The sequence below is a fragment of the Leuciscus leuciscus genome, assembly GCF_965113295.1.
Source record: "Leuciscus leuciscus genome assembly, chromosome: 16".
NCBI classification, from domain to species: domain Eukaryota; kingdom Metazoa; phylum Chordata; class Actinopteri; order Cypriniformes; family Leuciscidae; genus Leuciscus; species Leuciscus leuciscus.
This window is the reverse complement of record NC_138740.1, coordinates 37,549,249-37,561,776: the sequence shown is the minus strand read 5'-3', so window position 1 is coordinate 37,561,776 and position 12,528 is coordinate 37,549,249. Positions and strand designations below refer to the sequence as shown.

Genomic DNA, 12,528 nt, shown 5'->3' with positions numbered 1-12,528 from the left:
CTGCACCATTTGACCAATCAGAGCAGAGTAGACCAATCACAACAGACTGGTCCATCTGACCAATCAGAGCAGAGTAAACCAATCACAACAGACTGGTCCATCTGACCAATCAGAGCAGAGTAGACCAATCACATCAGACTGGCTCATCAAAAAGAGCTGATGCTACAATGCATATTGTGAGAAAATTTGTGTTTTCTTTTTCTTTTTCTTTTTTACCTTGAATGCAGGTAAACCTATAGTTTGAGACCGCCAAAACAAAATTAGTAACGTTTAAAATAGCATAATGGGGCACTTAAAAAAATGACTAACTCCAAACATTTGAACAGTAGTGTATATCATATAGGCTGGACAAGACTTTTACTTCAGAAACAACTAGTGAGAAGAACAACTGTTTACTTTAATACATATTCTCACTTCCTATTCTGTTATTTTAGTTTCTCTCTGACACTTTTATCCATGAGGTTATTTAGATTCACAGCTGGTCTCTGTCTCCTTTATGCATGTATATCTCTTCATTTCTTACACTCTGTTATACAATCATTTCATTGAAGCATGTATTATCCATCCTCGCTTACGGGGAAGTGAAGATTTCACAGTATTTATCCCTCCTGTCACTCTTTACTTCATTTCCTGTGTTCTTCAGAATGACGAGCAAAGCCCAGGTGGTCATGTAACCTGGTTAGATGAGCTATGTTATCTTGTGATTAATATACGTTAAACATGAGCTGGATGTACAGTAATCTCTGTGTTTATAATAACCCCTCACACACCCAGAGGAAGCCACACTGCCACATGGACATAAACTGATGGATAAGCATTTGACAATCGGATTTCTGGCAGCGCATCAACTCTCTGCATTTCAAACTAAATAAAGTTTATTCATCCCTAGTGGATCACAAGCGGGAAATAGAGCGCGAGATGTGTTTAACAGATGTTCATCAAGTGGTGCGACTCTCTCGAAACGTTCTTGGTCATATTTCACCCATAAAAGAAACAATTAAGATATTACTCATATATAGCCTACAAATATAGCGCTTAATATTTTTTACATATTTTTGGATTGTGACATAATAATTATTAATATTTTTTAAGAAATGTTTGATTTAAATATAAATAACAAATTAGACAATAAAATTGTGTGTATATATATATATATAAAATTATTATTATTAATAATATAGCAATATATTTAGTTAATATTAATCGTATTGCCTTTAATTTATGCTTAAGCAAATAAAATAAAAAAAATCTGTAAAATAAATAATTTGGGGGGGGGGGGGGGGGATATATAATAAAAAAATTAAAAAATGGTATCCTAACTAATATAGCATACAGTACAGTACAGGTCAAAAGTTTGGAAACATTACTATTTTTAATGTTTTTGAAAGAAGTCTCTTATGCTCATCAAGCCTGCAGTTATTTGATAAAAAATACAGGGGAAAAAAACAGTAATTTTGCAAAATATTATTAGAATTTAAAATAATGGTTTTCTATTTTAATATGCTTTAAAAATTAATTTATTCCTGTGATGCAAAGCTGAATTTTCAGCATCATTACTCCAGTCTTCAGGGTCACATGATCCTTCAGAAATCATTCTAATATGATGATTTGCTACTCAGTTGAACCTTGATCTATATAATATTGTATGGTTATATTTATAATACAAAATAATACATATTAATAATAATATTTATTGTATCGTTTATGCTGATAAAATCTTAAAATTTGTGATTTGAGAATCACATTCAGAATAATGAAAAATGACGACTTTGACGATCTAAAACATCTCAATGCATTTTGATGATGTAAAATATATAAATGTGCTTAATTGTCACAATGAAAAAAAAAAAAAGTTAAAATAGGTCTTATGCTCTTTATGAAAATGCTTGGGTGTTTGGAGGAGAAATATGACATAGTAGAACTACAAACTACAACCACAAAATCTGTTACCTATGGAGAGACTGATCAAACACACCGATGGATTTGTTTATTACGGTTTATGATATGGAAAATCATGAGACCTGGGCAGAGGAATGTCATGAAGCTAAAGTAAATACAAGCAATAAAGGTGTGTAACTGACTGACGCACGAGCTCCCAGCAGCCCTAGCACCATGTTTACCTCAGAGGTGGGACAAATGCCAATCATAAACCACACTGATATCGACAAGGAACATTATCTCCTGCCAGTTACACACGTGATCTCAGAACCTGACGTGGTTTACAGAGGCGATCAATCAAACAGCCAACAAGGTGTTGTCTATAACATACAAATGCTTCCTGGGGGTCAAAGGTCATGTTGAATCTGACACCTGAGGCTGGGGAAGTGGTTTATTAGGTGCTTGAGACAGTCATTGAATATAGTCCTTGAGGTAAACTTGAGTTGTGACATGTCTATTAGGCTAAGTTGTAAATTTAGATACTACACTAAATACACAACAACAAGCACAGTTTGGCTCTCGTAGCAAACTCTCACAGCCACGCAAGCAAAGAAAGAGTGAAAGAATGAAAGAATAGCAACATCATTGTGTAAGTGGGATTTCAACCGAGCTTTTAATAAGACCTTCTGATCTTTAAATCCTTCTCATATGCTCTAATTCCTCAAATGTTACGGCTTCTGTGGGAACGGCACTTTGTTTCGGTATAATCCGGTTTAAACTACTAGCCAATTTGGTTTTTGTTGTTTGCAATTAACTTTATGATCCAAGCAAACAAGTCATTTCAAAAGTAACAGGATTGTTAGTTGTTAGTAGATTGCCAGATATGCGACTACGCATTAGTCCAGCATTTATATTTAGCTTTTAGCATTTAACATGAGACCAGATCACGACCCGCAGAGAAAAATATAAACATCTTGAGAAATCACCGAGCCACTGAGGTCAATCATTTAACTGAATCTGTTGATGAGATTCACATATTAAATTGATCAAAAGTGACAGTAAATACATTTATAATGTTACAAAAGGCTTCTATTTCAAATAAATGCGGTTCTTTTGACCTTTCTATTTATCAATGAATTCTTAGGAAAAATGTGTTTCCAACATTGATAATCATGAATGTTTCTTGAGCAGCAAATCAGCATGTTAGAATGATTTCTGAAGGATCACATGACACTGAAGACTGGAGTAATGACAGACTTCTGGGGGCCCCAAGCAAAACTGTGTCCGGGGGCCCCTGACAATGCGTTCATAACAGCCCCAAAATGACCCCCAACCAAACAATGGGTTAAAAACCAAATGAAATAAACAGTTTAGCCTACTAATAATAATAGCCTACTATACAGAAATTGAATTAAGTAATCAAATGTAATAAAACTCTGTATAGTCTTCTTCACCGTATACATTAATTCTTATTAAAGTTACTAAAGTTGTTCAGTGAAGAACAGTGAATGATTCTCTCGTTGTTGTTGTTTGATTAAGTGATGTCACGCGTTTTTTAGGCCAAAACATTTTGTCACACACAGCAAACATCTCCTCACTATCCGCTAGCCGCCTGTCCCCTGAACACACTGCAAAAAAAAAACGCGGTCTCTGTAGACGGCCCAGGCTCCACAAACGGCAACAAAAACAAACTGGGCTCACCCGCACCACGAAACATAACAAACTGTTCCAGCCAATAACCGACAAGAAGGATTTGGGGTGTTAGTGCGCGGATGAGGAGGAGGGAGGGTCGAGCTAGCCTCCGTCTTGTTTGACAATACTTCGAACTTCAACAAGAACATCACGTAGAGCACCTTTAACATTAGATGACACAGACAGCAGGTTTATTAGGCTGCTGTCACTTTAAGACCAAATGCACAGATCTAATATACTGACAAGCATTCGGTTACTTTCCCAACTGTTGATGTAACCGATTGCGTTTAAGTGAAAACTCGCCAAGACGGACATCTTGACATATTTTTGTGTGTATTTGTGTGTTTAAAGGAACTGTATGTAAGAAATGTTTTTCAATTAATCATAAAATGGCCCTGATATGTCACTAGACATTAAGAAATCATGTTCATTTCAAATACTTATATCACTGACAACAGTAGTCCGGCCAGGATATTGTCATTTAAAAGTGAAGTTGCATCCCTCAACTGATGTTGATGTTGTCATCTTGTGTTTTGGCCTGAAGCTCCACCCCTCCACCTATCTACCAATCACGAAGTCAGTAGTGTTTCGGCATCCGGGTTGCCAGCTCTGCTCTAGTTACCACAGCTGCAGCTACAAATGTGTCGGATAAAAAATGCCAGCCTATCTGGCAACCTCGAGTCAGGGGGGAGGGGGAGGGGATACACCGCTCTACAGTAATTTGAAAGTGATTGCAGTACCAGTTTTGGCCACAATCTTACATACGGCTCCTTTAAGTACCCTGGTGATCCAGAGTTCTCGCGAGAGCACAAGTTGAATTTGCTCAGCGAGTTTACTCTGGCGTCGAGTAATGATGCTCATTAAATATGCCCCTCGATCCGAGCTGCACCAATCATATCGGGTTATCTGATATAGGCGGGCCAGAGGCGAGCTAAACGTTCCTTTGCAAGAAGGACGTTTTTGCTGTTTTGCCGACCGGATACAGTAAGAGTATAATCTACCAGTTAGCTCCGCTGGTAGCTAAGCGTATGGGGTTTATTGTTGTGATTGGTCGTAGTGTTATCCAATTGCGTGCAGAGAGATTTTCAAATGCATGCTTGGTGCCGCCCCTCAAGCTGGCCGATTTACATTAGTTGACGCCAGACCATTAATCTTTTAGATTTAGATCTGGATTTCCAGGCTAGTGTTCAAGCGCACGCGCACAGAAAGCCGCCTGGGGTAAAGCGTCTCTCTCGCAGCTCAATGCGCTCTTCAGCTTTGATCACAGGAATAAATGACATTTTAAAATATATTCAAATACAAAACAGTTCTTTTAAATTGTACAAATATTTCACAACATTACTGTTTTACTGTATTTTTTATCAAATAAATGCAACCTTGGTGAGCAGAAGAGACTTCTTTCAGAAAAAATAAATAAATCGAATCGCCCTTAAACTTTTGAACTTGGTTCCACAGACAGTCAAACAGGTCTGACATCAGTGCCCGTAAATGACAGAATTTTCATTTTGTGTGAACAACAATCCCTTTAAGCTTCAAATTAAACATGAAGTCATGCGGTTGAGGGATAATACTATGTCATTCCCGTCAGCCATTGATTGGCCATATAAGTTCTCAGCAGTTAGTTTAGCTTAGCCAGCGTGTTAAGCTAGAGTTTAGTGCAGCGTCTGTTTGAGGCATTTGGAGTAACAGATGGTGTGACAGTCAGGCCGAATGGTGTAGATTTCTTTAAATCCTGAGCAGCTAGAGCCAGTTAATCATTCCGGCTGACAGGAGAAAGAGAAGAGGAGAAAGACCAAAACAGCACCTGAGACTCTCTTGGTGGCCAGACCTGATCTTTACAATCAATAATATCATCCTAAATTAATCAAACAAGTGCAGACCGATGTTTCTTGAGCAGCGCATCAGCATATTATAATGATTTCTGAAGGATCATGTGACACTGAAGACTGGAGGAATGATGCTGTAAATTCAGCTTTGATCACTGGAGTAAATAACATTTTAAAATGCATACACGAGACACTGGTCTGTCTGGAAGCAAAAGCATGTTTATAAAGCACTGGGCTGATAAAATGAACACTTTTGAGGAAGAATTACTCACTGGATTTGCCAAAGATGACCAGATTAATGTCATCAAATCTTTGTTTTGTTTGAGACGCTAAGTAGCAAGTGTGTGTGTGTGTGTGTGTGTGTGTGTGTGTGTGTGTGTGTGTGTGTGTGTGTGTGTGTGTGTGTGAATATTTAGCATTTATTACTTAGGACAGATTTTTTCATTTGTTACATTATTTATTAATCTTTGTTAACGCTAAAATACACCTGTTCATTGTTAGTTTATTGTTAGCTCAGGTCCATGGAATAATATTAGCAGGTACAACTTTTGATTTTAACAATGAATTGAATGTTAAAATTAACTAGTGCTGGGCAAAGATTAATCGCGATTAATCGCATCCAAAATAAAAGTTTGTGTTTGCATAATATATGTGTGTGTACTGTGTATAGTTATTTTGTATATATAAATACACACATATGCATGTATTTATTTAAGAAATATTTGCATGTATATACTGTATATGTATTTATACATAATTTATATTATACATAAATATAAATAATTTATATCTAAATTTAAAAAAAATCTTAAATATAAACATGCATATGTGTGTATTTATATATACAAAATAATTATACACAGTACACACATATATTATGCAAACACAAACTTTTATTTTGGATGTGATTAATCGCGATTAATCTTTGCCCAGCACTAAAATTAACATTAAGATTTTATAATCTTTTTTTATTAGTAGTTCATGTTTATTAATGTAGTTAACGAATGAAGGCATAAAGAGTGCAACAGTCGGAATCCGGAAGTAAAAACTCTATTCATTTTCTCCATAGGGAAACAGATTTTTAATAGTAACTTATAAAGATTTAAAGACAGTGAGCTATGAGGTCATCAGCCTACATTACTTCAACTTAATTAAAAATAATCAGTTGAATTCACGGTGAAAAACTACATTGATGCTGTACAATTCCACCAATCAGAGAGTCAAAATGGCAAAAAAGATCTTCTCAGCTCCACCCACTCCCATGAAGAAGAAGTCGATCTACCTAAAATTATTAAATATTTTCATTCTCTATAAAGTTTTACATTTCTCCATCGTTTTTTTTAATGCTGTTTGCAATGCTTCATGGGATTGTAGAATCCCTATGGGAGAAATGAAACACTGTGATTGGTCACTTTATCAATCAAATGTCCTCTCCCTCTTGATGTGACTATAGATGATGAGCACAAACCACCATAAACCAGCCTGGACTAACAGAGACATTCATGCTGGTCTAAGCCGGCATCCCAGGACGTCTGTGAGTTCCTCAAATAACTGCAGCAACTGAAATAAGGAGAACTTTAAGCTTCACTTCCCTAAAAAAAGTAGTTTGCAGACCCCTCACAGAATGAAAAACATCTACACTGAACACCTATACAGGAGACCAGGGTGTGTTGAGTCTGTCCTCTCCATCTTCTGTCATCTACACCTATTTTCCTCATTCCATGTGTAATCTCTCTTCCTGTCAGTCAATGTCACACAGCCATTCTTTCCTTTAAGTACAAGGCTTCCTTTGTTTCCTACAGAACTTTTTCTGTCTTCTGTCTCTTCCTCATAATATGTTCTCTCCATTGTATTTTCTCTCTCTTTCTGTTCCTCTTTCTATCTACATCTCCTGCACACTGACAGACGGGATCAGGATGCAAGGATCTAGGAATTAACCCTTGCTTCAACAACTTGCACACACGGTGGTATAGTCCGGTCATAAACAAATGAATACAAAGTTGTCTAATAAACAGTGTTCTAGAGCAAGAAACAATACATTTCCTTTTAGAAGTCATTTGTTTTAGGTACATATAAAACATATTGAAATTTTTATTTAGAAATAAAAATTGAGGATTTTTTTTCTTTTCATTTTAAAGAAACGCTTTACTTAAATTTCAAACTTAAACTGTCATAAATCTTGAAAGCCTTGAAACACATACTTCAGTTTGGTCGCTTTTTAAAGACGACACTTGGCAGATTATTGCACAAGGAAAAAAAAATTAAGGAAAAAAACATCATAGAAGTTTAAGTTTATTATTACAAAAAAAAAAGGCTCAAACACTATTTTTTTATTTTATATGAAATACATATTTTCCAAAACATGTTTTACTGTAAAACTATGAAAAATCAAAGCCAAAAATGTAAACAAGTTGTGCCCCAAATTTGAGGTTGATATCTCTTATCTCTTATTTATGATTTCAGTAAGATTTTGTTTGGGCGCAGTACCAAACGTTTCCACTAATTGAAATCTGCTAAAGTGGCCGTTGAAAAATACAAGTGTGACTATTTTTTCAGGACAATTTAACCTTTTCGAATCATGTCCATGATCCTTTTGTGATCACATAGCAAGTGCCAAAAACTTTACCAAGTTTCGATGAAGTAAAAAAAATTCTAAATAATCCACAACATACAATTTTTTCATCAAAAATGACTGAAGAGCACCAGAGGGTTAAAGCCTTTATAAATAATGTATTAATTATGCCTTGTAAAGAACCTTATTAATGCATTGTATGGTCTCGTATAATAACTGTACCCAGTTATCCAATACTCATCATTGTTACACCTTTAGAAAGTATAATGCATTAAAACACACGACAAACGAAAAACACGTTTCAGATGTAACAAGGAATCCGAATATTATAATGCTCATCAACTTTGGTTACAATTTATTTATGAAAAGACATAATGCATTATAACATGCATTATGAACACCTTTATAATGCATTATAAATAAAGTATAAGTAAAAAGTTCTATATACATATGAAACATACTCATATTTCTTTCAAATGAAATTACGAATAAAATTCAGATTTTTTTATCTTTTTAACATTCATATAAAAACAGAAATTTATTTAAAATAAAATAAAATAAAAACTCGATTTTAATTCTAAATGTGACAAAAATGTATGGCTGAAAGAAATAATCTCTTATATCGTCTGATGTCTGTTACGTAATTTGGTTGAAGTGTAAAACATTAATAAACCGGCGTAAATCTCTCTCTGTCACGCAGTGGCATGATGGCAAAGTTAATTTAGAAACTAGGTCGACACTTGTTTAGCATAATGAAATAATGTTTGTTAATGTTATGAATGATTATACAGTGCTACTGAAGATTATACAGCAAATTACAGAGCATTTCAAGCATTTATAAAGGGGTCATAAAAGAGAGACATTCCCTGATCTAACAGATAAATGAAACAATAAAATGCTTTTACAATATTTTAGTCACCTTGCACAGAAACTCTGGAATAACCAAGGAATTCCACACACTTCAGCACTTGTCACTTAGACATCAGTCAGTGAATATTTGCGAGACAAGCCTAAACACACAGTGACCACAGGAGTCAAACAGTGATATGAACTTCCAAACACCTAAAACACATGTCTGGAAGAGACCGCAGGATCCCAACAAGATCCCTAATCGTATGACATCTTTAACTGGCAAAGAGGAGAAACACCGGGGTGATTTATAGGACAGGAACTAATCCGAGACATCAAGCTGAGACAATCAGGAGTCAGAATGACCAGTCATTGATTTAAAGTCAACATGAAACAGCAATCGCAACATAGTTATTTCCAAGCGAAACAGGATATTAAATGAGAAAAAAATTTGACTTGATTTTAATACGACTTGATTGGTTGAACTGGTCAAAAAAATTTAAGGAACAATGGTAATGCTTCTGTTACAAATCTATCATTATTTGTTATTATTGCCATGTAACATGTAATATTAAGAAAAATAAAAATAAAAATAAAAAATAAATATATATATATATATATATATTTTTTTTTTTTCTTTATTTTTTTTTTTTCTCTATGTGACCATGTACCACAAAACCAGTCACACGGGTAAATCTTTTGAAATTGAGATGTATACATCAAAGCTGAATAAATAAGCTTTCAATTGATGTGTGGTTTGTGTTATGATAGGACAATATTTTGGCCGAGATACAACTATTTTAAAATCTGGAATTTGAGGGTGCAAAAAAAAACCGAAACATTAAGAAAATCTCCTTTAAAGTTGTCCATTTATGTGTTTGCGATTGTGCTGCATTCACTCATAAAAATAGATGTTTTATATATTTATGCTAGGAAATTTAAAAATATCTTCATGGAACATGATCTTTATTTAACATTCAAATGATTTTTGGCATAAAAGAAAAATCTATATTTTTGTACCATACAAAATTGGGACATTTTGTGGCTGTTGCCACAAATATACCCGTGCGACTTGTGACTGGTTTTGTGATCCAGGGTCACATATCATAGTTATCAATTTATTTATTTATTTATTTATTTTATGTGTGTGTGTGTGTGTACACTATGGTAAAACTATGGTATTGCCAAAACTATAAAAAAAAATATATATATATAGTGTGTGTGTGCATATACACACACACACACAACTTTCACCAAATGCCTGTAAATCTAGCAGCTCTGCGTCAAACTCCAGAACCTCAAGTTCACATATGAAATCAGCGCTGCGCTCCTGATACATAAATCCTTCTATTTGAGAACACACAGCGTATCGCTATAAAAACCCAGCGGCTCAGGGCCACTTCTGTCCGCCATTCACAGGCGAGAGATGACCTCACTCTCAAGGAGAAAAAAAGAGATAGAAGAGTCAAGGCGAGCATTTCTGAGAGGGCAGAGTCTACAAAGGCCATTCCATTGGGACTGCATTTCCCCCTTGTGAAACTTCCTTTCACAATACCTGTGCAGGTGAGACACCTGGAAGCACCAGGAAGATGTTCGGAGTGATGTCTGTGTGCTTTCAGACAGTCACGTACAGCTCAACAGGTGTACAACAACTGTCGCACTTATTCAATGCTGCCGTACACACAGACAGATAAGCCTGTGTGAGATCAGGATAGGAATCAGGAAAAATCACACACTATGAAATCCCTGCTATCTTACTTCTTTCAGGTGTGGTGGGATCATATGACAGCTTTAGATTCTGAAAGACAGATTCAAGTACCATGGTGTCATCAATGATTTTGTAAACCTGTAAAAAGGGGCGACTTAAAGCAGCGCGACAGTACGGGATGAACTACATCAGTTATTAATGCAGTTATTAGAGAGACAGAGAGAGAGATTAAGTGTGTGAATTACCTGAGTCTGTGCATCTCTCAGTGTTCGGCAGCAGCGTCTCTACTAATAATGAAACTGTAAGTTTATCTGCTTCAAGAACAGCACCGTTATTACCTTGCTAGTGAGAAGTTGCTAACTATTTTACTGATAAACTCACCAGAGCAGCGCTATCAACACGTTCCTGTGCGAGTGTGAGTCCGTACTTTATGTGTGCGTTTGAGCGGGAGAAAGTGAGAATGTGCTTTGCTTTCCGTACATAAAATGTAATTTTGTGGCAAAAACATGGGAATAATTTTTCATTTTTTAATCCTATTGTTGACTAGATCTATTTGCTTGATCAGTGTCGATGTGGGTTTTGGTTCTTTTGCTGTTGTCGGCTGTAAGGACCTTTGAAATAACTGAAGTGATAAAGAAATGCCTGAACTACTGAAGCCGTGCGTTTCCCTGAAAATAACTGCACACCTTAGAACGTTCCTCAACCAATCAGAATCAGGCATTCAACAGCCCCGCCCATAGTATAGCAAAATATAACTACAGCCTTGGCAACTAACTGAAATAAATGCTTTTAAGTACTAGGAACTAAAGTTTAAATACAAAAGATAAATTACTAAAATTACTAAAACTAAAGCTAAAATAAAAATGTAAAAAATCACAAAAGCACATAAAATTACTACATTTAAAATTAAAACATTATTAATAAATACTATAATAGTATATACATAATACTAAAATGTTTACACTACTTGTTTAGACATGGTTATAACATGGTATTATTCAAAGTAACAGTTTTTTTTTTTTCATGTACTATGATTTTGTTTGAGTACCACATCAATACCATGATATATGCATCAAATGGTATTACTATAGTACTTTAAAATACACCATAGTACTCAAAGGTACTTAAAAAAACCTGGTACTACTTTGGTCGCAATGGTACTAGATATCCAAAAACATATTTTTAAGTACTTTAAGTATACATCAAACTACCATGGTATTATGATTTTTGTGTGTATGATACCATGGTTACACTGCGTTTAAATACCACACTATATGGATATGGTATACTAACAATCGCAGTACTCTCTGTAAGTGTTAATTTCCCAGCAATCAGCAAGTTAGTGCTTATTTAAGTGTAAAAATCATAATGTCGTTAGCACTGCATAAGAAACCAGACACCACATGATCTATCCACTCCATCTGAAGAGTCCTATTGGTCAAAAAATGTGATCCCTGCAGGCAGCTGGCTCTTCTTTTTTTTTTTTATGACAGCACAAGTTGCACAGAACTAAAAAGAGATCAAATCCCGTTTGCAGCTTGCATCATATCCAGCCACCAGATTCAGGAAGGCTAAGCGACGCACGCATTGCTCCTGGACGCTAAGGACCTAATTGGTTTTGACAGGAGCTTCTTGGAAAAAGATTACTCTGACAGTTCAAGCTGCGGCTTCAGGGAACCTGTAAAGAGGGCGACTTAAAGCAGCGCAACTTGGCAGTAACATTAGAATGAACAGGATGAACTACATCATACATCATATGTTGCCAGTGGAACCCCCTGTTAATGGCCTCTGGAAACCCCACAAGAGATTTCATTCAGATAAAACATGAAGGCTCTTCAATGGTTCTTGGGTTCGGCCAAGTTAAACACTTGGTTCCATGAACAACCTTTAACATCCGTGGAATCTTTCAATTGCACAAACGGTTCTTTAGATTATTAAAATGTCCTTCACGTATTGTTCAATCAAGCGTATTGATTTCAGGGCTATTTTTCTAAAGACGTAGG

At 35.5% G+C, this 12,528-nt stretch overlaps 1 protein-coding gene across 2 annotated transcripts in view; it reads right to left on the bottom strand.

Annotated features, from left to right (window-relative positions):
- Nucleotides 1-12,528, bottom strand: part of slc4a4b (solute carrier family 4 member 4b) — a 54,485-nt gene that overhangs the window by 40,869 nt on the left and 1,088 nt on the right. The gene's annotated exons all lie outside the window — the stretch shown is intronic.